Source organism: Amia ocellicauda, chromosome 13 (genome assembly GCF_036373705.1).
Source record: "Amia ocellicauda isolate fAmiCal2 chromosome 13, fAmiCal2.hap1, whole genome shotgun sequence".
Taxonomy (NCBI): domain Eukaryota; kingdom Metazoa; phylum Chordata; class Actinopteri; order Amiiformes; family Amiidae; genus Amia; species Amia ocellicauda.
Window position 1 is genome coordinate 26,295,993 of NC_089862.1, and position 27,849 is coordinate 26,323,841.

General features: G+C 36.4%; 1 protein-coding gene across 6 annotated transcripts in view; it reads right to left on the reverse strand.

The window, feature by feature from the left end:
- Positions 1-27,849, reverse strand: part of LOC136766680 (receptor-type tyrosine-protein phosphatase delta) — a 634,939-nt gene that overhangs the window by 221,509 nt on the left and 385,581 nt on the right. For all 6 annotated transcript variants that reach the window (XM_066720365.1, XM_066720369.1, XM_066720368.1 and 3 more), the window contains exon 8: positions 15,813-15,850. The gene's annotated coding sequence lies outside the window, so the exon portion shown is untranslated. The remainder of the gene's footprint in view (positions 1-15,812; positions 15,851-27,849) is intronic.

Sequence of the window (27,849 nt, forward strand, 5' to 3'; positions counted from 1 at the left end):
AAGAAAGATATCGCTGCTCTAGAGGCAGTTCAGAGGAGAGCAACCAGACTTATTCCAGGTCTGAAGGGAACGTCCTACTGAGAGACTGAGGAACTGAACCTTTTCACCCTGGAACAGAAGAGACTACGTTGGGACTTGATCCAAGTCTTCAAAATCATGAAAGGCATCGACCACATCAAACCACAGGAGCTTTTCCAGATCAGCAGGGACACAGGCACCCGGGGACACAAATGGAAATTGGGCTTCAAGGCATTCAAAACGGAAAACAGGAGACACTTCTTTACACAGAGATTAGTCACAATCTGGAATAAACTACCCAGCGATGTGGTAGAAGCTGAAAGTTTGGGAACATTTAAAAACATTTAGACTGGATAGGATCCTTGGATCACTTGGATATTAACGAACACCAAACGAGCACGATGGGTCGAATGGCCTCCTCTCGTTTGTAAACTTTCTTATGTTGTTATGTTTTTATGTTCTTATATTTATATATAAAAATAAGAAAGTTATCCCTAGTGTTTCATATGTACTTTTATTTAGGTCTATATTTTCTGTAAGGGTTTTTTAAACATAGACGACTGCAGACTGGAAAAGTATAGAAATAAGAATGTCACACTGAAACACACTGATCACCAATTTGGGTTATTTTAATTAAATGTAAATGTGCATGCACAGTTCACATGCATTAACAAACCAAACCAAATTGATAAGCAAACAACCTGCTCTGAAAAGGATTAACTAGTGGGGTCTTTGCTGGCCTATGCAATGGATCTGTTTGTATAATGAAACTGTGTTGAGATGTAAAGGTGAACTAACAACTGCATTAGAGTTGGTTTTATGGATTTTTCTTATTGTACACTATTAATCCTGCTGGCAAATGTGAATATATTATTTTTTATTTTAAAATGCCTTTTAATATTTGTTCTGTTTCACAATTTTAAATTAAAGGTGATTTTGATTTTGATCACAATAGGAATTATTTTATTTTAATTGCACAGTAGTAAACTCTGTTACATTTTGTAAAAAAACACATGACAACACCAACAACTACTACAAAAAAGCTCTGTTTAGAGCATCTGAAAATTGCTGTGCAAAAAATTCAGCATTTCCACATAAATATAAAGAGAGAAACACTTCAATATCATTCAAGATAAATTACAACATTTCCAATAAATAAATTATACAACATTTTATTTTGTTGTTTACAGAGAGGACATTAGAGCTGACACAACCACGAATACAAAAGAACAATACCAGTTTTTTGTTTGTTTGGGGGGAAGGCACATTAGTCTTAAGGAAGGTAAATGTATACACTTCTGTTTGCCTTATGAACCCCCACTCCCTAACTGTGTCACGTGTTTGCATGTGCCGGAAAATGTCTGAATGGAAGCATATTGCTGCCATGTTTCGTGGCAGCATAATACACCAACATGAAGTTACATAGTAAATATATAACGTTAGTTAAAAAGTAATTTTAGAAGAAAATATTTGAAGACATGTGGATGTTTTCATTTGAAATACTCTAACGTTGAGCTTGTACTGTTGTAAAAAAAGTAAACTGTTGTTACAAAGTAACTCTTGAAGTAATTCCAGACTATTGAGGTTTGGATTTTAAGTTTGTTTCGTGCAGAGTAACATGTTGCTTTTTCACCTTCCACCATTCCACCATTGTTGTGAAAACCTGATCACTATTTTTTACACTCTAATAATTTTATTATTCAATACTATGAATAATTGTTGCAGCACTACTTTTCAGTAATCTGTACTTTCTGCATGATGAGCTAAATCAGAATAATACGTATACATGTATGGTCTTGTGATGAAGTGAAACAATCGATAGATAATTGTTTTAATGATATGGGTCTGCATATTTATTTAGTATGTATGTATGTATGTATGTATGTATGTATGTATTTATTTATTTTTCAGATTTAAGTCTGTAATTGTCCCCTGGAATGGACTGTTGTTGGTGCATGGTAATGGAAACATGCTTGGGTAATAATACTCTTACTCAATGGAAAGAGGGAACAATAATGACAACCTTCATGTACTGTGAATGCCTCAGAAAGGCTCTACTGTACAGCTTGTGCCAGCCATAAAGCATTTTTATTGCCAAGGCATGAATTAAACCAACACAGAGTTCTGGCCTTCGTTTATTCCTCCTAGATTCTGTATCAGAGCAACATAGTACTGCATCAAACTATTATGAAGCACATTTTAATAAAGCTATTATGAAGGGGGTTACAAGATTTATTTAAGCAAAATAAACAGAATAATTTAGCAGGCAACCTGCCATAATATGAGAACCACTGTACTATGCCTTGTTTCCACCTGCCAAAGGGAGCAATTGCAGATCATTTGTGTTCATGAGCCCCAGAGCACTTTAGTAAAACTCTGGTGTTCTGGGTTTGAATTATGAACTGAAATACTCTTAGGGATGTAAAATCACATTATAAAAATGGCCCATAGCAACATTTTCAGTTCATACACATGATGTATTAAAATAATAATAGCAGTAATAATCAATTTTATACAGTGTCTGAAAAAATAAAAATAATAATGCCCATACAACTAATAGAGTCTCCCACTTTAAGCACAGTGCATTAGAGTTATAAGTCCAGATGATTGTTTGCAAATCAACAGTGGTTTGCGTGATATTTGCCAAACATACTGAACTGGCTACGTGGGTTTAAAGTGTGAGACAGATAGTGAGGAATCGTAATTGTTGGATATCAGTTGCTTGTGTGCATTATAGTAAAAACAACTTTGACGGCCATGACCTGTAATATTAGCAGTTCCTCACCAAGTCCACACAATCCTAAGACCAACTCAATTGGTTTATTTTGGTTTTCTCTAAAATAGTTAAGAGAACAAAAATAGTTATCACGAATATCAATTTCTGATGTCTGATTTGGGATTTCTAGTTATTTTTTGCATGAAGGTACTGTATTTTATTCACATTGTATAATTTACTGTGTGAACTCCATTACAGTAAAATGTAAACTACTACTACCACTACTACTAATTATTATTTTTATAAGTTTGTGAGAGAAGGTGGATGATATAAACTCGCATAACTTATGCAAAAAAGTCTGCAGAACCCACCAAAATGTACAATTCAAGCTTCAAGCAGTAAATGCATTCACGTATAACTTGTTTTAGGTCACAGGATAAACCACATAATAATCTAATTTTGTTTGATGAGTAAATACCTGTTTGTGGGACCTCATCTATTAAGACTCAACGCAACTACTTATTGACAAATATTAGGAGTATTGTTTTTCAAATGCAGTGCTTTGCGCAGCTGTGGCTGTCTGAGGCTTGTTGTTTTATTTATTTATTTCAATTGGGTGTGGATGGAATTCACAAATAATTAGGGACATATATATATATATATATATATATATATAATACTGTTCATATGAAAAAATCACATACATTCACATACATGTCTAATGTTTCTTTAGCTAATTGAAAATAAATATGATTTAGTAATTTATTTATTTTTTTAAAGTGAGTTAAACTCTGTCAAACATGAAAATTGCATTCTTTTGTGGATTTGCCCTTGAATCCAAATGTAAACAAAGTCACAAAGTACAACAAAAATGTATAAATGATCACATGGCTGCTTGGCAGTTAAAAAAAAAACAAAAGGTACGAATGTTTATAACAGAGGCTGTGTTTTTAAACTCAATATTGCCTGGAGGGCCTGAAAATTGATTCTCAATTCTTTTTCCTTTGTATTCTTAAGAGCCAGCTTATGTAGTAGAACACATTTAAGTCACTTCTCTAACAAATTACTGAAACAAAAGCTACCTGCTCCTTGCAATAAACAGTGCTCTAATCGCTGAGCTGTCAGATGTGGCAATTGGAAAACAGTTCAAAGATCTCCAAAAATAAATGTATGTATGAATGTATTATTTTTTCCACTCACTTACTTTAGCTTACCAAATGAACATGTTTATATAGCTAGTTAGTTAATTAGATAGTAATTTATTCATGTACTTATCTAAATGGAGCTCAGGAGAATAGGAGTTTAGGACAGTTTTCATCTACTTGATTGCCACAGGGTGTTCTAGTTTTCATTACATGTAACTTAATTTGTTCTCATTTAATGTAACAAACTACCTTAGTTGTATCACTGTAACCTTTTTCTAACATGTCCAAAACAGCCGATGATTTGGAGAAACAAAAATCCGTGTAATTTGGGCCCTTAGAGCACTTAGGATGAGGAATACTGGTTTAAGGTTGTGGATAAACCCAATGTCAGAAGCAGCACAAGGTGGAAGGGCATTTTATCCTTTTAACACTGAGGAGTTCTCCCATCTTTAAATAAACTTCACCTGCAAATGAGCCCTAAGAAAAGCACATAAATTCTGCCCAATTATCTATAATTAGATTTGTGAAGTGGTATTGTGATCTGGACTGTTATTCACTAGGGAGAAAGAGATGAGATCACTGAACTCTTTTCACTTGTGACTTCAGCCTGATTGAAACTGCCTGCAAGTCATTACTTTGGCTGCAAGTGAAGATTGCTCCTACCACGAACACAAAAGGGACTGGTAAACTGGTAAAATGTCTGTCTAATTGTTTTCCAGTTCAGCGTGTCTTCAGGATTTCACCTGGCATCAGCAAATGCATTTTCCGTTTTACTTTTTCATAAACCTAAAAACATGTCCCCCCCACATATCTTTAATTTGAAATGTGATATATTTGACTAATTGTGGTTCTTTCCAATTGTATAATTACATGAATTTGATTTGAAACATGTATTGTATTTCAATGAGTGGAAACAGACATTACAAACATTTTAATTGAATTTAATGAAAATAATACAGAATGTGACTTTAGATGACTATATCAGCTTTTACAATATTATGTTGTTAAAATGTGTATAATATATTGAAAATATTCCTGTAATGTTGCTATTGCAGTAAAATATTATGTAGAACACATTATTAACACAGTTCTAGACTCTTATGTTGGTAAAACTTGTGGAAAGGTACTTTATTCGGTGCAGAATACTGAAGTCAGTATATAAATAATGACATGGTTTCTGTCCAAGAAACCTTTGTCCCAAACACTATTGATTCTCCCCTTGCCATTTCACTTCACAACAGTATTGGAATATTTAATGTATAATGTCAATCTATGTTATTTACCTTTTTAATGTACACACCCAGCTTATTTGGCATAACCTTAAGTGCTGCAAGGCAGGTTTTCTTTTACAGAAGTATGAATTATTATTGAGCATGTTCTTTCCTTTTTTAAATATATATATATATATATATATATATATATATATATATATATATACACATACACCGATCAGCCATAACATTATGACCACTGACAGGTGAAGTGAATAACACTGATAATCTCGTTATCATGGCACCTGTCAGTGGGTGGGATATATTAGGCAGCAAGTGAACATTTTGTCCTCAAAGTTGATGTGTTAGAAGCAGGAAGAATGGGCAAGCATAAGGATCTGAGCGACTTTCACAAGGGCCACATTGTGATGGCTAGATGACTGGGTCAGAGCATCTCCAAAACTGCAGCTCTTGTGGGGTGTTCCCAGTCTGCAGTGGTCAGTACCTATCAAAAGTGGTCCAAGGAGAGAAAAGCGGTGAACCGGCGACAGGGTCATGGGCGGCCAAGGCACATTGATGCACGTGGGGAGCGAAGGCTGGCCCGTGTGGTCCGATCCAACAGACAAGCTACTGTAGCTCAGATTGCTGAAAAAGTTAATGCTGGTGCTGATAGAAAGGTGTCAGAACACACAGTGCATCGCAGTTTGTTGCATATGGGGCTGCTTAGTCGCAGACCAGTCAGGGTGCCCATGCTGACCCCTGTCCACTGCCAAAAGCGCCTACAATGGGCATGTGAGCATCAGAACTGGACCACGGAGCAATGGAGAAAGGTGGCCTGGTCTGATGAATCACGAGTTCAAGGTGTTGACTTGGCCTCCAAATTCCCCAGATCTCAATCCAATCGAGCATCTGTGGGATGTGCTGGACAAACAAGTCCGATCCATGGAGGCCCCACCTCACAACTTACAGGACTTAAAGGATCTGCTGCTAACGTCTTGGTGCCAGATACCACAGCACACCTTCAGAGGTCTAGTGGACCTACACAATATTAGGCAGGTGGTCATAATGTTATGGCTGATCGGTGTATATATATACATATATATAGACCCATTATTTACATATTTTCATATTTATTTATTTGTGTGTGTTTGCATAACTGACCCTATACAAAATCTGGTCTTTAGAGAAGCTTCAGAGGCATTTCCATTGCTTAAAAAAGGGATTAATTTAATAGGCACTAGTTAGCCTCACATATGACTGAAGACGAGTTTCAGTGGCAGTTAATTGAATGTGTTCACTGACTCAAAAACATGCCACTGTCTTTACCAAGTGAACCACCTTTGTCAGCATTTATCCCAGTTTATGAATAAATGTATATCTGAATGGCTTCTCCTGGAAGTATTTTAATATTAATAATATTACTTTATTACCCCAGATTCTGTAATTTAACCATATATGTTAAGTACATTATTAAAAGTGTAATTGTAGCCTCATTATATTTAAATTGGTGTCAGGTACCAACTATATTTCAGAACCAAATATAGCTTGCATTTAAATACAAAATCACCCACATTGGACAAAAACAATACGTTATTACTACTATTGTATTATTTGCTGTAGAAAGAAATTCTCTACTTTTTTCTTGTCAATCATAGGCTAATTTAGTTCAAACATTATTCAAAACATGCTTCCACCTTGTCATTTCAATTCATTAATAGTCTGGCAAGGCCAACAGTCTTATTGATGCCTCTAGGACATTTTTCTTTCCTGATCTCCACTGTGACAATTTCAAAACAGAAGCTGATACATCAATGATCCTTTGCTATCCATCTTTATGCATATACATGCAAGTATCTTATCAGCAGTACTGTAATATTATGTAGCTTTATAATTCAATTGATTTAAACATTGTAGATTCCAGAGCAATCATCTTTAACTGTGTCACTGGCAAAATGACTATTTGGATATTTAACAAATGTCTCATTCATTCATGTTTTAGATATGAATGAATAGAAGACAATGACTTATCACTGCATATTAAACTGCCAGAGAAACAAGGACAGCAGGGCACAACAAAAATATAAAAATCCTAATCAAGTTGTATTCTAGAAATATCAAAAGGACATTGGATATCCAATTAATTTGTCATCCTTGTACCCACTTTTTAAAACTATATCAGCAAATTAAAAAGCAAACAAATGGCACTGTTTAGTGCAAGGACAGGGATTTGGATGTTGTTAGATGTGTGTAACAATATGCAAAACCATGAAAATCTGTGGTTGTTAACTCCTGTACAGCAACTGCCATTTTGCTTGTTGGTAAAAACAAAATCCACTTTATTTATTTGTATTTATTCAGTACATATATATATATAATTATATTCACTTTCCACAATTCACTATTTTGTATGGATGTTTATTATCAATTTAATCAACCACTACACTAATGAAATGCCTTTATAACAATTCCATTTGGCACCACTCCTCAATAGTTCAGTAATTGTGACAAAACATTAAAAAACAAAAAATACACAACAAAAAAACTTGTATTGATTTGCATAGAATACTACTGCACTGGACATAAATGCACTTTCAAGACTTCATCTAGTACAGACAATGCTGATGAATTACCACTTCAGAAGACTACAGTACTGTTCATGGCAGTTTGGTTAATCTATAAGACTTGATATTCATTTCACCTTTGCCTCTATAGTACTAAGAGCAAAAGGAGACTTGTTATGCAACAGAGCATAACAGACTCTTAGCAATGAAAAGGAATGGAAACAATAAGGGCAATGGGTTATGTTATGTAAAAGATGCATTAAGTGCATAAAGAATAAAAAAGGCCCTTTTCCGTGGAAAATCTTTGTTTTCTCAGTGAAGGGTTTTGTCAACAACTTGATTACAGTTGATCAATTGAAGGAGGTCACGGCATCACTTGTAATCTTATAAAAGCCTATTGAGTAGAAAAGAACACGCACAGACAGGGAAAACAACACCACCGTGAAAGGCCTACTGGTTCCTTTTTCTCCTATCCTTCCAATGTAATGAATTCCTCTCACTCCCCAGCCATCCATTCCTCTGTTTATGCCATTCCGCTCCCTGCACATCTAATGGTTACGCTGTAATCCACTGACTAATCTGCTGTCAGCCTGTGTGACAAGGGATTAGCTCTGTGTCAACAACTTCTACCCCTCCTCTGAGAGCAGAAACAAATAATTTCTAATACATATAAGCAAATAAAGAGACCCAATACAAATGCAATAGAACTGAAACCCCTCTTTCTTTAGCTTTCTCTATCCGCCCATTCACAATCACCCTATCACCAGAATGCTGGCATGCTGAAAACACAAGACACTTTACGTCAAAGACTGGAAATATTATTCATAACTTTAAATACATTCAGTGTACGTTGTTTTGTTAATTGCACTGTGCCTTTATTAGTGCTACTGCAACTGTTCTTGAGTTGATCAAACTGATTTTAAGTATTATCTGTGTGTGCACAAAAACACAGCAATTTGTTATCAATGGAGATGAAAGTAAGCAAAGCACTGAAAACTTGAAGAATAACACATCTGGCTGTCTCCATCTCCATCTGTCCAAACTCGTAAGTAAAGTGTTTTCAGGATTCTTTTCTCACAAACTTATTTTTCCAAATGTAATTAAATAAATGTTCCTCAACACATAATATATAATTACACCTGATTAGCAAAGTGAAAAAACTATACAACACATTGAAAAAAATATACACTTAACAGAAAATATATGAAAAATATTCAATATGATATTAAAGTAGCACTGAAGAACTAAAGAACAATCAAATAAACCCCCTTTACTTATAAAAAAACTACACTTTGCAGTTGAACTTGATGAACAGGGACCTATATAACCTTTATGTCCTCCTATGCAGCAACATGAAGTACTAGAAAGTGAGATCATATAGCAGAAAGATTTATATCTGTCTTCTTTGTAAATATGTAGAGGAAGGCTAATAACAGCCATCTTACAGTCACAGAGTAATGGCCACATTACAGTGTAGTTAACTATATTTTATGTTATGTGCATAAAATATTTTGAAAAGCTGCATGTGTCAAAAAGTTAAACGGTTCAATTATTCATTATTTAATTATTCAACTCTAACTAATGACATACAAAAAAAGCAGCTGTTGTACAAATGACAGGACCCTGCCAACAGCACAATTAATAAATTTACCCTGTAAGAAGACCTGACCGACCACATAATACATCCCTAGAGCATTTTAAAAGGTGGTAATACTTCCTTTTTAAGAGATATTCCAATTCTTGTCGTAACATGGAAGCTCACAGATAATTTCTTACTGATGTATGAGTTATTAGATTAATTCTGACTAAATTAACTATAAGTTAAACAGGCATTTGATGCATAGAAGATTAATTAAACAAGATGCAGCCTGTTTACTAAACCACCTGTAGTGTAAACTACTATTAATATCCTCAATCTCATATAGCATTAGGGATACAAATGCTCCAAAACTGATTTCTAGCATTGTATTAACCAATAAAAATAATCGAAAGTATCCAATTGTATGCATTTCCCACTTATCCCACATATTCCCATATGCTTTGTAACCCTAGTTATGATACTTGGGGAAACATTCTAGTTAAATACTAGTTATTACATTATACTGTAACAGCCATTTATATGTTTGAAAAAATATGGTAAACAATACAAAACTGAAATCAAGGCCTAGGCCTAATAAATGCTTTGAGTGTTTGTATCACAAATTGGAAAATACGTTTGGATCTTGATGATGGGTTTTTGTTTGGCAGAGAATTATTTATACTAATCCAAACCAGCTATCGATTACTGTGTGTTTAATTTGTGGTTGGAGGGTGTGTCACACATCTGATTTGGTCCAGGTCCAAGTGTATTAATAATTAACTTGGATAACTTACTGCATCAAAAGAATTGACATTTAGGTCAATTACCAATGTAATGCAGACAGCAGCTATAAAGATGTGATCAAGCAGAGCACTATCTGATAGCTCATACCCCATGCTTTCCCTATAGATATAGCACTATCGCTTCCTCTACTGTGAATGTGGAAATACCATTCAATGTAATTTAGGAATGGATTTCTTTCAACAAATTCTCAAATGCTAACATGGTTTCAACTCAGACTTATACCATATGAACTCTTGATATTTAACTTTTTTTTTTTTTTTTAGGTTATCCACAAGTGCCTCAGAGAAGTGCAACTGTAGACCGAGAAAGTAGCGTATCAATGAGGGATTTCCTCGTGGGGTGGTGTTAAATATTCAGGCAATTAAGTCATTACTACATATTCCCATTTTGCCAGCTGTGAGTAAATGGATAATGAAGAGTTTCAAAATGAGAATTAAACTACTCCCAGTGACAACTTTAAAATGCATACTGAACACTAAGTTGCTCAAAGATCAGAAAAAAAAAACTCAAATCATTGCTTTAGCCAGATGTTGGAAACAAAAGGTTCACGTTTTGCAAAGTTATTGTAACTGCAGATGTTGAATAGTTTAATGTATGCATCCTAAATACAGCAGGCTGAAAGGATTATGCAGAAAAGATTAGTTACGTTTACTTTTGTGCACTGTAATTTCAAAAGGCTAAGGTTTTCGTGTTTTGTTTTATACTTTTGGTGTCGGTTTACTCAAAGTTTATACTCATAAGTAAGGCCCTAGGAAATGCATTGAAGACTGAAGTGATGTCATATTTTTGAATCATGCATTTTGCATAAACATTACTTACATAGTGAGTTTAATAGTATTTTACTCTACAATATATTTTTGTTACAATGCTAAACACATCAATTCCAATCGATTTATACTTGCTTTTAATACCTATGTATCTATCTAATATAATTATGAGGATAAGCTTCTGATCAACAACTATATAAAATAAAGCATTTAGATCCGGATTAAATCAAAACTTTGACCCACCCGCTAATAGCAAACTACAAACCTGTGTACATCATAGCGGTTACATTTCTGATTAGAAAGTGTCATCTTACTAAAAATGAAGCTGCAACTGAGTACAGTTCTGTAGTTTTCTATTAGCAGGTGGGTCAAAGTTTTGATTTAATCTGTCCCTTAGTATTTCCTATCAACCCAACTCAAAAAGCATACTCACAAAACACTGAACAATATTTAACAGAGGTATTCAAAGCAGAAAACTGTAAAAGCAAGTAGATATTACAGAAATACGAACTGGATATAAAGGAATCTGTAATACTTATATTTTATTCTACTCTAACTAGTTTCCGCATCCATCAAAATGGGAATTAAAGGTTTCAATTTGGGGGGGATTACTGGTTATCCCAGTTAGCTGATGCATTTGTTCAGGGGGTTATTAAATATTCAAACTATTTCAAATGTGCTAACAAAACTGACCTTTTCACTTCTTGTTTACAGTGTTAATAGCAACACTAACAACTGTAATGTCTTTTGAAATACATGCAAATGCAGCAATGAACTGAGAAAATTACTCTGGAAGAAAAAATAAAAATGCAAACAGTGAGACCTTCAACCTATTGGCATTCTATTTAATTAGATTTTTTTTTCTATAGCAATCTACAGTTTATATAATCCATATACAAAGATAAGGGGCTAGAAGGTTAGGAAATATGAATGACAATATTAGAGTCTGACCAAGGTTAAAGGTATTCTTTCAACATAGTATAATATCAATCATACTTAACCATTTGTATTTTACTGTGACTATATGTAATCAGTATCAGGTTCTTTGTCTTACTAAATTATATCACAAATTAAACATTAACGTTTGTCTAGAGTGTGCATTTATATTAAATAATTTTGTATGATTAAATATAAACAAGGACATTTCCAATAGCTATACCAAAATGTATATTTACATTTATGTATAGAACATGTAATTAATGCTTCTACTATGCCTTTTACCAAGAGACTGAATGAGAAATTAACATCAATCCAATCATTTATTAAATATTGAATGAGATATATATATATATATATATATATATATATATATATATATATATATACACACAAATGATACAATAAATGTGCTAAACAAATACATGCTGTCTAATTTGTCTGCTCTCCTTTGAAACAAAACAACAATAAATTAAACTAATTTAAAAATAGTTGAGCCCGTCTTTTTGCAGTGTAAAAGGATCACCCTTAAAAACCAAAACTGATTAACTGCAATATTGTACTAAATCCAGACGTAGATGCTGTTAAAAACAATTCTTCAGTGTCTTGGTTCTAGAGCCACAACAACATCTTATTCTCATTGTATTGTTTATTTTGATCTCAATTCATAGCAGTCCCTAATTAACAGAATAATTTACCAATTAGGGACAGCATTCTTGCCATGCTCTTGCACATCTCACAACCATTCAGACTTTCATAAGGGTATATATGTGACAACAAGAAAAGTTCAGGAAATGCTGGTAGGCAGGAAGTACCTTGCCTTGGAACACATCTTCCCAGATTTCATATATTATTAAAACTATTTCAAAAGCCTTTCTATCTTTTGAGTGACCGAAGTGACAAAGTCACTATGTTGTAACAGCATCCGTTGCATGACTGTGAAGCAAGAAATCTTTTGTCTCCACCTCAGATTCCGATCTTTTAAAGTTCCATTGTATTCAAAAGTCCAAACATGTGTACCAAAAATAACTGGATCCACTAGGCAGTGGGAGGAAACAGGTGCACTGAAGATTTCAATGTGCATGTATATATAAAATGCAAAGACAAGGGCTCCCGGCAAAAACAGATACAAAGTTTACTAACATACACTTAACAAGATCTGACAAGTCTAAGGAATCTAACTAATTATGCCTCCCTGACTACAGCTTGCATTTTCAACAAATTAAACTGATGCAATATGAAGGCATACAGACTACACTTTTATGTAAAAGGTACAACACGGTTCAGCTATGCTAACATCTCCAATCTGTTTATTAGAGATTTGTCTCCCTGAAAAAAAGAAAAAAAAGAACAGGTTTCACAGTCAAATGTGGACAAGAACTGGGGCTGGCATTTCACAAGTAAGGGGCTATCAGCAGTGCACCTAATATTGGCTTAGGTTAACTTACGGATGATATATGGAGACTCTGCTTGGCTAAGAAGAGCACTATGTATCTCAGGAAAAGCAGCAGAGATAGGATGCAGAGCCACACACAGAGAAAGGCCGGCATCGACAGGCTGAGTGGCTAGTTTGGGGAGTATTTTGGAGAACAGCATTATTGTATCTTACAGCATTCAAGTTGCTCAGTAATGCTAATATATATGTATAATTTGTACACATAAAGATGGAGCCTGTGAAAAATGTCTACAGTGCTTTCATTTCTCCTTGGCCCCTCTCTTCAGTGGCAGCTCGTACCGTCTCCACTCTATTTCTCTGTCAAAACACTGCGGTCTTATCACAATACAGCGTTTATTAACTGCATTTTGTGTTCGATCTTTCACAGCCATGTTTTGTATTCAGCCTATAAAGCAAAGTATGATTAATCAAAACACTGAGGTAAGCTACGCCAGTCTGCCGAATCTAATGTGGAAAAGAATCACAGCAAGCCAAGATTATTTTATTATTTTTTACTGTCTTGTTTTGCAATGCTTCAAAACACATATCCATATAAGCCACCTAGCCGCAAAAGATTGCTTATGCCCTCTGCTTTGACCTAAAGACCAAACTTTGTAAGTTACATAGTTGATAGTTTTATATATTTTTTATAATCTGTGAACAAATAACACCAGGTTCAAAAGACAAGGTTCAGCAAACACTGCATTTTCTTGTTTGTTTCTTCCTTCTTCTTCAGAATTAATGAAACAACAAATCCCACTCTAATTTTCTTTAAAAATAAACTAACCCTATAGTGTGAACAGCCCTTAACACTGGAATATTTCAAATCCACCTGCTGTCATTGTTGCCAATTCCAGTATAGGCCATCAACTGTTGCCTATCCATGCCAGATTCCCATGTGTAACTGACACATACACTGTGGAATTGTATTAAACAATACCCTTTTTTTTCTTTTTCTTTTTTTAATGAGGACTCCGAGGCCCTGCGTTCTCTGAACCTGAGTATGAGCTGGATGTAAATGAAAAAACCATGACAGATTCAAAGTCAGGGCAGGGTAACGGCTGCATGTATTTCAGAGACAGCTGTCTATCTCTTGACTTCACACCTGCACATCTAAACAAATTTGAGCTTCCCGGAACATTTACAGTTTATGGCCTAAAGTGCCCAGTACCTGAGCTTTGATTCAAAGTAAATTGCCATCTCTGGATTTTTGTGCAGCTCATCTGTATTCTGGTCACATTCAACACCTTTGCTGTTCGGCTCAATAACACAATACTTCCGTCACTCACCTGCAGATTGATTCACGAAACTAGTCTGATTCTTAGGAGCAGGGAGGTCATTGTTATTAATGAAGTAGACACAAATCCCAGTAAGTGCTTTTTAATGTTAATGATATCATATCTGTAATAGAAAATTGACAGTTTTGCTGAATGGTTTGATGTGTATTTTCTGGTGAAACAGCTGTTGCAGCATACAGCCAAAAAGTGAACTAAATGCAGTATTTTTTATTGTATTTGTATCATATCTCACAGAGCATTAAAGGGCATTATTATTGTTCTCTAGTAACCTTAATTTGACTAACAACCAGGTTTCTGACACACACTCAGTTTTCCTATAACGAGTAGAAGGCTTACATAGGAATGGATTCAAACTGATAAAGGCTTCAGACAGGTCCTGTGGTGAACCTTTAATATAAGGTGAGCTTCGCCCCACGTGTCATGATGCATATCCTAGTTATTAATGACTTGGCTGGGAGCCTATTACAAGTCACAAAAGTCTCTGTACACATACCCAGCATGCACCACTCCTTTGCTAACGGGGATAATCAGTGAACAAGACAGCTAGGGAGCCATTTATCACTGTCAGATGCGGCTGAGCAAAAGTTCTTATTGGCTGGGCAGAACTCGGCAACTGCTAAAGCAGCACATGAACCTTTTATAAAATAATAAATATATATATAAAAAAGAATTTCTTATTTTCTGCTTCCTTCCATTTAAATTTCTCCTTCAAGCAGCACAATTTTTAAAACATGAAGAAGTCTCCTAAACTTTGAACAGATCATATTAAATTCTGAAAATATGACATTAATTCACCCCATATATATATATATATATATATTCAAATACAAGAACATTGATTTAAAATACCACTATTGCTACTACTACTACTAAATGTGTTTCCTTTTTAATGGAAAAACCTAATATTGTGAAAGGATTTTTAAAAAGGGTTCAGCTAAACATATAAATGATCGATAAGATTCATTGATCCATAAGATCTATAATTGTGTCTGATGTGCAAGTTATTTTAATCTGATGTATGGAGAAAAGTGAAGGATTCTGCCAAAAAAACAGACTGTTATCCTTACTACAACTGTAGTACAAATCCTAATACATGCATTGCCTTAAACAAACAAACACATACAAATAATTTCCAGACCTACAAATTCAACAGAGCAATAAAAACACTTATTAAGCCCACCTTTAACATAAACTTAATTTCCATATCATTTCAATCAATTGGTTGCCAAGAATGCTTTGGCAATTATGGAGAATAAAATTGACCATACAAGCTTTACAAGACCCAATTATGTTCTGTCTTAAAAAAGCCAAAAATAACTATAACAACAATAAGAAAGCTTACCTTTATGAGCCTCCAAAACCACCTCGAGGATTCAAGAGCTGAAAGGGAAGGACATCATAATTATTATATTTTTCAATTGATGGCAGCTCTGAGCAAAGTGGAAATTACAACAACTTTAAGTGGACAATTTCTGGACTGTAAGTAATTAGTTAATAGTTATGTACTTACAGTGTATGTACAGTGTAATTATACATAGTTACAAGGTAGGTAATGTGTAACTACTTATGTTGTTAAAATATTAACAATCTGGGGTTGTAATTACTCAATAGTATGCTATATTACACAATACCTACATTGTAATTATGTCCCTCTACACAGAGAATATGTATAAGTACATAATTCAATGTATGGACTCTTAAATGAGAATCCTGAGACATGTATGTGAATGTTTAGGCAATAATCGTATTGTGATTTGTTTGCCCTGCTGATCAAAATGGAAACACATACATTTAACAGAAAATGCTGCCATTGTAAATTCCCCAGTAAGAGCAAAATTCCAGTTAGTTTAGAGCTCTGGGCAAATATCATACAAGTTTAGAAAATACCTTCATTTTAAACTTTCATTATGCAATCTTATATAGCAAAATCAATGTGATGTGGAAATTGCACAGTAAATGAGAGAGATGTGTACTACAAATAGAAAACAGGGAGTTGTATTATTTTTAATCTGATTTCTTCATTCACAGTTTATTATATTGAAATTTGTATAATAATCCACATAATCTCATGTACGGGTTTAGTTGGTTGCATTGCTGGATTATTGAACAATCATTCAATTTCATATTTACAAATGAGCCTCATCTCAAAACGAACACGTCACATTTAAGTCATATTGCTGAACATAGTGCAAAATGTTGTGGATTCATCTGGGTGCAAGTCCTTTTAGGATTTCATAATGTGCAGTGGACATGCACAGGCATAGCTTTCAGAAGACAAATCATACAATAATTATGTATGTGTTCCATACAAATAAGTTTTCACCTTTTCAACTATTAATCGAAATGCCTCATCTCACAGGTCTGGTTTCTAAAAAAAATACTGCACTAAACAATAGATGAAAGCAGTTAACAGGCACCGGGGGATTTTATTTTAGTATGACATTAAATTGTGGGCCACAAAAGCTTTAAAGGTCAGAGATTGTCAGTACTCCTTTACTACTGAGTGTCCTTATAAAGCATCCAGGGTAGTGTGGACTCATGCTGAGTTCATTTTTAGGGAAAAAGGATTAACTGTACATGAGATAAATTGGATTTGAATGCATTTATTTATACATTTTGATGGATGATAATTTATGACACAAATGTCTCCTTTGTACTAATCTTATTTTTACTTGGAGCAGATAGACTTAAACCACATCAACACATTTCAAAAGAGCTGTGAAATATAAGAATCATTATGTCTGTATTAGTGAACACAAGGATAAATTGCAAACCTAGCAATTCTTCAGCAAATACCCTTCTTGTAAGCGTATACATTAGTTTTGGTCAGAATCTATACTAATTGTGAAATATCTTTGCTACTGGATGAATGCATTGTAAAGAACACAACATTCGAGAAACTTTTAACATTTTAAATTTAGACTAATACCTGTTTCTAATACATCATTATTTTGATGCCCATATGTAGACACCTTGGAATGGACTATGTTGAATTATTGATCGATTCATCTGTTTATTTATCTAAATAAATGTGTTCATGCTGATGTGATTAATTGCTTTGCATTTAGTTTGGAATAAACTCTCAGACATTTCACTGTGCATTATATTTTCTAATATCAGCTGCTCTCAAAGTAGAATTTGTATATTTCCTTGCATATGAACACTACCATTCAGCATCAAAAGAGCACCTGGGCATCTTTACAAGAAAGTATAACTATACACAAGCCATTGGCTCATGCAGAAGTTTCTTATGAAATTCAAAAGATTAAATGACATTTGCTGGCATTTAACCTCGGTTATTCTCAACTATTACTCCCTGTAACGGAGTGTGCATTCCCCTCTAAGTCTATTCCAGATAGTTTTCAGACCCTGAACTAATAGGATCAAAAGAGCCATGTGAAAACTGGGAACTTTGAAAGAGGAAGCCAGATAGAGGTTAGGTGAGGAATTTATGTAAGTGAATTAGCATGGCTTCAAGGAAAGAGACCTGCTATAATGATTTCATATCTATTATCATTCTAAGTGAAGAATATTATGTGACTAAAGTCGACAAAAATCAATGCTTTACACCATGGAGTGCAAACACCAACAGATATGCAACTGGAAGCTTTGCGAACAAGTATTGCCATAGTAGAACAAGGAAAACAGTTAAAAAAGGGGAGAAAGCCATAGACATTCTAATAATCATGAAGTCTATCTCTTTAATTGCCATCACTCAGCTTGCCAATGATAAAACACACAAACATGCATTGAATATCATTATGTAACAAAGGTTACAGAAAAGCCTGAATCTTTAAGAAGGTGGTATGATAGAAATTGCATCCCCAAAACCTTTGTTAAGACAAGTAACAGTTAAAGGCGTTTAAAGGCATCATGTGTCCCCCTAAACCATAGACAATGCTCAAAAGATAAATATAGAAGAGTAGAGTGAACAGATTAAATAGTAATTAAAGTTAGTGTCTAGCATTATACATGTACTACTTGTATATTTATTTTCAATTTTATCTCCTAGTAACTGAAATAGGTTCTTAGCTATATTTCAAATAACGAAAAACTTAATAAGATTGCCAAATATGAATGGATTCTTATAACACATTAATGTAGAGAGTGCACAAGAATGAAAATCAACAAACCCATGCAATTAAAAAAAATATGCTGATTACATTCATCAAATGTTTGAAGAAACTGGGGCCTGCTAAAATCAGGAATAATTATCTCTGTAAATGAGCAAACATTTCACTGTCAAGTGATCCAGGGTGTATTTTTAAATGAGAAGCTATAAAATGCCTACTGCCACACAGATGCTTTACTGCGTATTAAACACCCAATACATTTATCACCCCACATAACCAATATAATAATTTAAAGTGGACTTTAAATGTCTACATGTCTAACTTTATAATGGAAAGTAAATGAAAAGATTTACACAGTAACTTTCCAGTAGAGTTTCCATCTACATGTGTGTGTTTGTGTATATATATATATATATATATATATATATATATATATATATATATATATAAAATTTATGAATTATACATTTAAATGTATAAATCTAAATTAGTTACACAAGATGTAACAAATGCTTTATGTGGAGAAAGTAACACATTTTACATGTATGAGAAACAGTTATGATTTTTTTGTATTAAGAAACAAAATGTTTTAGTTCAAATGAAAATTCTTACATTGATTACTTGCATTACTTGTTTTATTCAGTCTAGGGATATGCCATACAGGTTTGACCCAGTTTCACATAAATACTGCATGCTGTGTCACTGGTGGGAAATGACAGAGGGAATTACCGCAAAGATTAATAGTTACGGTTCAGTGATCAGCAGCAAATGCTAACTGATCATTCCAAACTTCATCTAAGATTTATAACCAATAATCAGTTATGAGAGGTTCTCCTTCACAGTCAGGAACGTGGCAAGTTCCCAATCCAGGACACAAAAAGGGTGAAATCAATCTCCCTCATGGTACTGATATACTACCACAGTCCAGGCAAGAGGAAAAAAAGTGATAAAATTCATCTTCCATTTCATGAGCTTCAAGAAACTGCACTTGACCAGAAACAGCACTTGACCAATTCAAGGAGAGTGTGTAAAGAATATGTGTATAGAGTGATGAACAGCTGGTGCATGGTGGATATGTATGAAAATGCATGGAAATGAATAGAAGTCAAGGAATTCAGCACTTGAAAATGAAATGGTATTCTTACAACAGGGTATTCTTACAACACTTGTTTAAAATAAAACCATACCTATCTAGTGTTTATTACAAATGTGTTAGAAACATATCTTTTAAATTACACTGATAGTTTGTGTTGTCGTTGGTATATTTTTTATTGTTGTGTATGAGTCTTTATTGGCATTTCTGGTTATTTCTCCCAAGCTAAAATACCTGTTGATGGTCCCCAAAGCTGGAGGACGTACAGTGGAGACACATATTTGCATTACATAACCTGTGTCTTACCCACCAGGCAGCAGAGGCTTTCAAATACTCAAATCTTTTCCTGCCTCATTTCCTTACATTTAACCTTGAGGAATGTAGAAACAATAATTTATTTTGCCTTGAAAAGTTAATTAAAATTTCAAATAACGTCGTGAGCAGATGCAATAAAGGGAAACCAGAAGCATGTGCAATAGGACATAAGACAAATTAGTATTTCGGGAACAGAGAAAGAAAAAAACTAAAAACAACAAGACGGTATAACTGACCTTGCAATCTTACAAAATTGCTCTCAAATTTATTGTATCTATATCATTCAAGAGCCTGTTTAGTCATAATGCAATCACGGCCTTTGAGAAGCTCTAAACACTTGCATATGGTTTACAGAAGTGTTGATGAGCACTTTACTTTCACTAAAGCTCTCATTTATAAGGCATGGGCACAGTCTTAATTGGCTCCCTCCCAAAGTACACTCCTTTCTCCCTCTGCTCTTTCACTTGATTCTTTCCAGAAATGATGCCAGTTACATGGCTGACTGAGATCCTGGCTTCTCTGAGATGTTCTCAGACAAGCTATAGCTTATTGGGATGGCGAGAGCAGCTGCTAGGAATTGCAGACATATAGCTAAGCTCTGGCATCCAGAGTGTTTGCTAAAACCCCAGCAAAACGCATACATGCAATTAACAGTTCTACTGCAGTTCTGTACTGATTTAAAACATCTACAACAACAGTTATTGTATGGGTGTCAACATCAGTCCACTTAGCAAACATATGAAACTGTATGCATATCAAGAACACATTAAAAGAGTGTCTACTAAAAATCTGAAGACCTGAGTACAGATGAATATGAGAGAGTTTATCAATGTATGGGACATCGGATGTTAACTGATATTCATTAAGTATTGGTTGATTATATGACAGTCAAGGATGGTAGGACTCTTGCACATTGTATTTAGACACATTTAAAGTATTTTTAAATGTACTAGACAAAAACAGGTTAATAAAAAAAGTTAACCAACACACTTGTGATTTCAGCTCCATGTCTTAATCTAAAATCAATTTTTAGCTAAATGAGTAAGTAAGTAAGTTTATTAACAAGGAATCCCCATATGACCAGTCACAGGGAAATTAGCGAAAGTACTTATTCATCAGTTAAGAGCAATTAAAGATTAAACTCTTGATCTGTGTTATACACGTAATGTTTCCACATATAAATTACTGTCAAGTAATGTTCCGCATACTGCTACTTTGAGCTGTTTTCCATAAAATGCATCAATGACAGTCACCACTTTCCTATATAATGGACAATACCATAACAAACTGTACCAAAACAAGTACAGGGATAGTTTTCAATATAAAAATCTAGAAAATACTTGCATGTTTTTTTTACTTTTTGTCGCAGAATGACGACAATAAGGTGAAGGAAAAGGTTACCATACAGGAGAGTTCAAATAAAATATGTTATGGCTGAGGGTTTTGATTGTTCATTTAAGGCTTATCACTTGTAGAATGTAAATATTACATCTACAGTGAGAATAGATGCACGTACATGCTGTTGCTAGGCATTGTTGTGGTTGCCAGGCAAAAATTGCCTACATTACCATCACTGCAATGCATAAATACAAGTGTTTTTAAAGGAGGCAATCTGGGAAAACTGGGTGGTTTTCCACTTGGCCCAAAAGACTAAAGGTAAAGTATATACTTTTTGCATAGCTGGTGTTTATTTTTATTGTGGAATATAGCATGTTTTTTTTCTTTCTCTGCTGATTTGATTTAAATATATACCTTCTTTAATGAAATAGCACACAAGGGGAAGGTTTGGGAATAGTGTTAGCTATGGCTTGTTTCAGGTGAATGTAAATCTCAATGTATGTATTAGATACGTGTGGTGGGATATTGTTATTGCCTCTGTTACTGATATAGATCCTGTGGCAAAAGGGGGAAAAAAACACTTTACCATTTTTAAAACTACTATCCAATTATGTTATTCCTGTCAATCTGAAACAGTGAATTATTATTCATCTTGACATTTTGCTATGATCCTTGCTACTTTCTGGTAGGGGTGAAGGCAAAATACATGTGTTGTGACGTCCCGTACTGTTCTGAAAATATGCTTTTTGTGTCAAACATAAACCCGACAAAACTATTATTGATAACTCTTGACACCACCTGGGAACTCCCAGTAAGTCAGATGGGATCCCAAGTAATTAGGACAGAAAAAAGCATTTTTTTCCTGCTTTTGATATACAGCTGTACATTTCAGAACTAGGAGGTTTGCTCTTCCTTCATCAAAGGAAACCATAGTTGTTTGTTAATACAATCCGGTGAGCTCACTAGCAGAAATACTACACCACACATGAGCAAACACCACTTTAATTTTCTCTATCAACATGGGCCAAATACACTAATCACAGTCATTTAATGCTAAGGGCATTATATAATTCAATCTGTAGGATTTATAGTTTACCATTTTGTTTGTATCTCTATTACCCTGTTGAGCCACACTGACAAGCTTTGGGGAAGAAAATACTATATATATATAAATTAATTAAAATAAGCATTAAGCAAAGTCAAAATCTCCTCTTGTGTTTGACACTGCAGTGTGAAAAGAAAATAAATGTGGTACTATTCCAGGTCACAGTTTCTGAATACATTGTCAAAATAACTTTTGCTCTTTTTACCTTTTCTGAAATTACTAGCTACAAACCCAGTATTGATTATAGTGCAAAGTATAAAAGCTAAAAGCTTATCACATGACTGCAGTTCTGGGTCAGCGCATACAGTGTTATAGTAGCAGTAGCTTTCGTTTCTGACTGACACATTATTTCCTCTGTGCCCCCCAATCTATTTTCTGCCTCACTAAGCTTATAAAACTCTGCATAAATTCTCTCTCTGACTCCTTGGAAATACTGTGAACACATTGTCTTTCTGTTTATTTCTTAAGCCAGAAAATGCCAGATGTTGGGGCTCAGAAAACATTTGTATGTGTATATATATATATATATATAAAAGACAGATCATATATATATATATATATATATATATATATATATAAATTGTAACTATTTTCTTTTTTCCAATCAAATGTGACTTCAGGGTCAGATCGGTAAGCAATGCAATTGACGTTTTTTTCACAAAAGCTCACAATAAGGTATCTGATTTCAATTCACATTTTCAAAAATCCTATATGAATAGGAGTGTGACATCACCGTGGGATGGAAATAGATAGGCAGGCCTCCTTCATTATTTAAACTGTGGCATAAATGACTAATGCCCCCCTTTATGAAGAGGTCTGAATCACACTGCATTTTAATTATATTAATATTGTGCCAACACAGCAATCAACACAACACTGCTAATGTAGCAAGTGAGGCTACTTATACCACCCAGAGACAGTAAATAATATACGTGCTGAAAAAACTAAAACAAAAATCATCTTACTTCAGAAACAGCTATTTGACTTAAATAAAAGAGAAAGGTAGTTACTTATTTTAATTTCAAATTCTAACAACTGCAATCAAGATAGATAAATAAATCAATTTCTGCATATCTGTTATCCTAAAATGTACAACAATCTACCCTTAAGAACTGTTTTAAATGAAGGCAGTACAGGAGGCTACCCTTAAGAACTAAAAGTACATCATTTGTATTGTATGTGTTAAGCAAGTAAAGATAAAATAACACAAATACAGGACTCCCCAAATAATGGCTTACAAAGACAATTTCTCCATAGGTCTACACCAAATCTCGAATCCCAAACTACATATCTAAATCAAATTTTCATGTATTGTTAGAAGCCACTTTATACTACTAATAAATCAATATGCAAGAGGTAATTTGTGGTTTGCTGGTGGGTCAAAGTTTTGGCATGCAATGTGTACAAACTTTTCACAGTATGAAGAGTATTTATGACTGAAAACAGAATGGGTAAAAGACAATGTATCTATCCATTAACTTTCTTTGTGTTGACAATGCCACATCCAAACAAAAATGAAAGGCAAAAAGCCATTGGAATGCAGCAGAGCAGAAGACCCCAAGGGTACAGAGTAGCACAACTGAATATCTCACTGCTGCCCATAGTCCTGATTCCAATATGCTACAAATGTTACTGACTCCTTGTAACTAGAGTCCTGCATGTCAGATCCAAAAATGCAACCCACCTGTAACAACTCCTGCAATAGGCCACAGGTGTCCAGATATCAAGATAAAGTGAAATATCACCTGCACATCACTAATCTAGAGCCTGGAGACCAAACACCGTGCTGCCAACTACTACACAGGAAAGTTCAATTTCAAAGGTGGGCTATGGGCGAGTGGTTAAATGCAATCTGACTGCACTGACTGGCCCCACAGAAACCTATAGGAGTTTGCTGTAGATTTTAGACAGATACCGCAAAGGGATGGATTTCCTTCTTAAAGTATTGAGACCTCAATGCCAAGCATGGTGTTTGTGCTCTGATCTCGGCCAGATTCTACCTGGCGTTTCAGGCACACCTGCGGATTCTAGACCCACACAAACCCTGAACGAGTGTCAAACCGAAGATGCAGAAAGACCAGTCTCCTGATTTAATGGGTTTGAATGATCATATCTAATGACATGATACAGATACATAATGAGGCCGATATATGGCAAGAAAGTTCCTTAAACTTAAAGACATCATGATTGTTACAATATGTTTTTGTCAACATTTCATGCCACACATTTCAAAAATATTTTTATAGAAGTAGAAGGAGAATAAGGATTACAGCAAATGAAATGGCCAGGTTACAGTGTGTACCTTTATTGTTGAATACTCTTACAATAGCTTGGTTTGCTTACAAAGACTCATGGGGATGCAATTATGTTTATTGCTTAATCTACTGATAAATGTAGAAATTCCCTGCATAATTGCATAACTATTAGCAGTCCTGCCTGGGAGGGATTGTCCCATCACGACAGCCTTGTGGGTTTGTTGTCCAATTCTAGTTAAATTAGCCGGTGTGTTTGGTTTGCCACTAGACACTTAGGCAAGCCAGCAGAGGAGTCGCCTAGCTCAGCCCAGTTAAGTATCTTTTTTTTTTCACGTGTCTCCTAGTTTAGCTAAGAGATTCATTGATTGTTTACGTGTGTCTGGCACGGTCTTTTTCTGTATTGACATTCAAAGCAGCCATTAATTGTACTATTAGCAGTCCTGCCTGGGAGGGATTGTGCCATCACAACAGCCCCCTGGACCTCTGCACCAGCAGTCAGCACCAGCAGCTCCAGTGCCCCCCTTCCGAAGGGACACGCTTCCAAAGGGCAGGAACTCTAGTTGCAGGACTACAGCGAGGAGAAGGCTGCGAGGAGATGCCGCACAGCAACAGCAAGAAGCCATGACGATCTCTCTGATTCCTGTCCTTCTCTCTCCTTCCACTCGGCGTGCACCTGAATGCCATTGCCTCCCTAATCCCTCTAACCTCATCTCTCTGCCTCTCCCCTCCTCCTCCCTTCCCTCTACTCCACTCTCTGAAGGCCTGTGGAACTGCCACTCAGCTTCCAACAAGGCCGACTTCATCTCCACCTTCACCTCCCACCACTCTCTGGATTTTCTCGCTCTCACAGAGACATGGATCTCCCCTGAGAACTCAACTACCCCTGCTGCCTTATTGTCTCTGTCCTGTCCCACTCCCCCCATCTTACTGGGTGGGGAGGAGGGACAGGGCTCCTGCTCTCCCCTTCTCTCCTCTCCTCTCTCCCCCCCTTTCTCTCCTCTATCATGTTTAACAGCTTTGAATTCCACACAGTGGCACTCACCTCTCCCTCTCACCTCTTCCTTCTAGTTCTCTACCGCCCTCCTGGTCCACTCGCCTCCTTCCTGGATGAACTTGACTTTCTTCTCTCCTCCCTCCCATCGCTGTCCTCACCTACCATCCTCCTGGGAGACTTCAACATCCACCTCTCCAACCCCTCCCACTCTGCCGGATTTCTTCCTGTCCTTCACTCCTTTAACTTCTCTCTCTCCCCGTCTCTCCCAATTCACAGGGAAGACCGCCAGCTAGATCTCATCTTCTCTAGAGGCTGCTCCCCTTCGACACTCTCTGTGACACCTATGGACATCTCAGACCACCACTTCATCTCCTTCTCCCTTTCCCTCCCCTCCCTCCCCACCCCACCAACTCCCTCTGTCACCTTCCGCCATATTCTCCGCTCTGTCTCCCCCTCCACTGCTCTCACTCTCTTACCTTCCATTGACTGCTTTTCCCATCTGTCTGTCAACTGTGCTACCTCCTCTTTGTTCTCCTCCCTCACCTCCTCCCTTGATTCTCTCTGTCTTCTCACATCTTGTCCTGTCTGTCTCACTGCAGATGATTTTGCCTCCTTCTTTTCCTCCACGATCACAGACATCCATAAGCTCTTGAACAGTGCCCCCTCCTCTCCCATCCCACCCAAGTCTCCCACTGACCAAGCTTCCTTTTCTTCATTCTCACCTCTCTCAGACTCTGAACTTTACTCTCTCCTCCTAGGTCACAAACCTACAACATGTGCCCTGGACCCTCTCCCCACTCGCCTCCTCCAAGTGACTGCTCCTGATCTACTCCCCTTCATCTCCTCCCTCCTCAACTCCTCACTCCTCTGTCTGTTTCCCCTCTCCTTTTAAACAAGCTGCTGTCATCCTACTCCTCAAGAAACCTACCCTTGACCCCACCTCTCCTCAGAACTACTGCCCTGTCTCCCTACTCCCCTTCCTTTCAAAGACCCTTGAGCATGATGTCCACCATCAGCTCTCTGCATTTCTATTCCATCACTCACTTCTTGATCCTCTGCACAGCCCACTCCACTGAGACTGCTCTCCTGGCAGTCACTGACTCTCTCAGCTGTGCTCAGGCGGCCTCCCTCTCCTCACTCCTCATCCTCCTCAATCTCTCCACAGCATTTGACACTGTCAATCACTCCATCCTCCTCTCCTGCCTCGCTGACCTTGGAATCTCTGGGACTGCTCTCACCTGGTTCTCCTCCTACCTCAATGACCGGACCGATCAAGTGACATGGCGAGGTTCCTCATCCACCCCCCAACCTCTCCACACAGGCATACCCCAAGGCTCCGTCCTGGGCCCCCTCCTGTTCTTTCTCTACACTCGCTCCCTGGGCCCCCTCATCGCATCCCATGGTTTCTCCTACCACTTCTACGCAGATGATGCCCAGATCTTCCTGTCTTTTCCCTCTTCTGACCCTCTCATCCCCTCTGGCATCTCTTCCTGTTTGTCTGCTATCTCCACCTGGATGCAGTCAAGCTCAACCTCTCCAAATCGGATCTCCTCTTTTTTCCCTCTTCCTCACCTTCTGCTGATCTCTCCATCTCAATCCCTACGACGCCTCTCCTTCTTCTTCCACTAAAAATCTAGGAGTCACCCTCGATCCTGTGCTCTCCTACACTCAGCACATCACCACGCTGACACGGCTACTCACCGACTACTCGACTCAGCTGCTCGTCCAGTCACTGATCCTCTCCCACCTGGACTACTGCAACTCCATAACTCTCTCCGTATATCCCCTACAGACCACTGCGGTCTTCGGGTGCCAGAAGACTGACACTGCCTCCTCTGCACTCCCCTTCCTCCAGAGCCGCTCCTTCTCATCCCTGGCCCATAAGTGGTGGAACGACCTTCCCACCAAAGTCAAAACAGCAGAGTCCTTGATCTCCTTCCGGCGCTTACTCAAGACACATCTTTTCAGACAGTACTTTACTCTCCTGTAAGATAGCACTTTACAACGTTTTATCATACTACTTGCCTTGCGTTACTAGAACTCGTATTGTTTATTTTGATTTCCCCTATGCTTCCTTTCCCTTGGCCCTTGACTGTGACCTAACATCTTGTATGCACTCATCAGCTTTTACAATCCAGGACATAATACCTCATATATCGCATACACTTGTGTAAATTGTAATTTGTAATGTTTTATGCCTTGAACT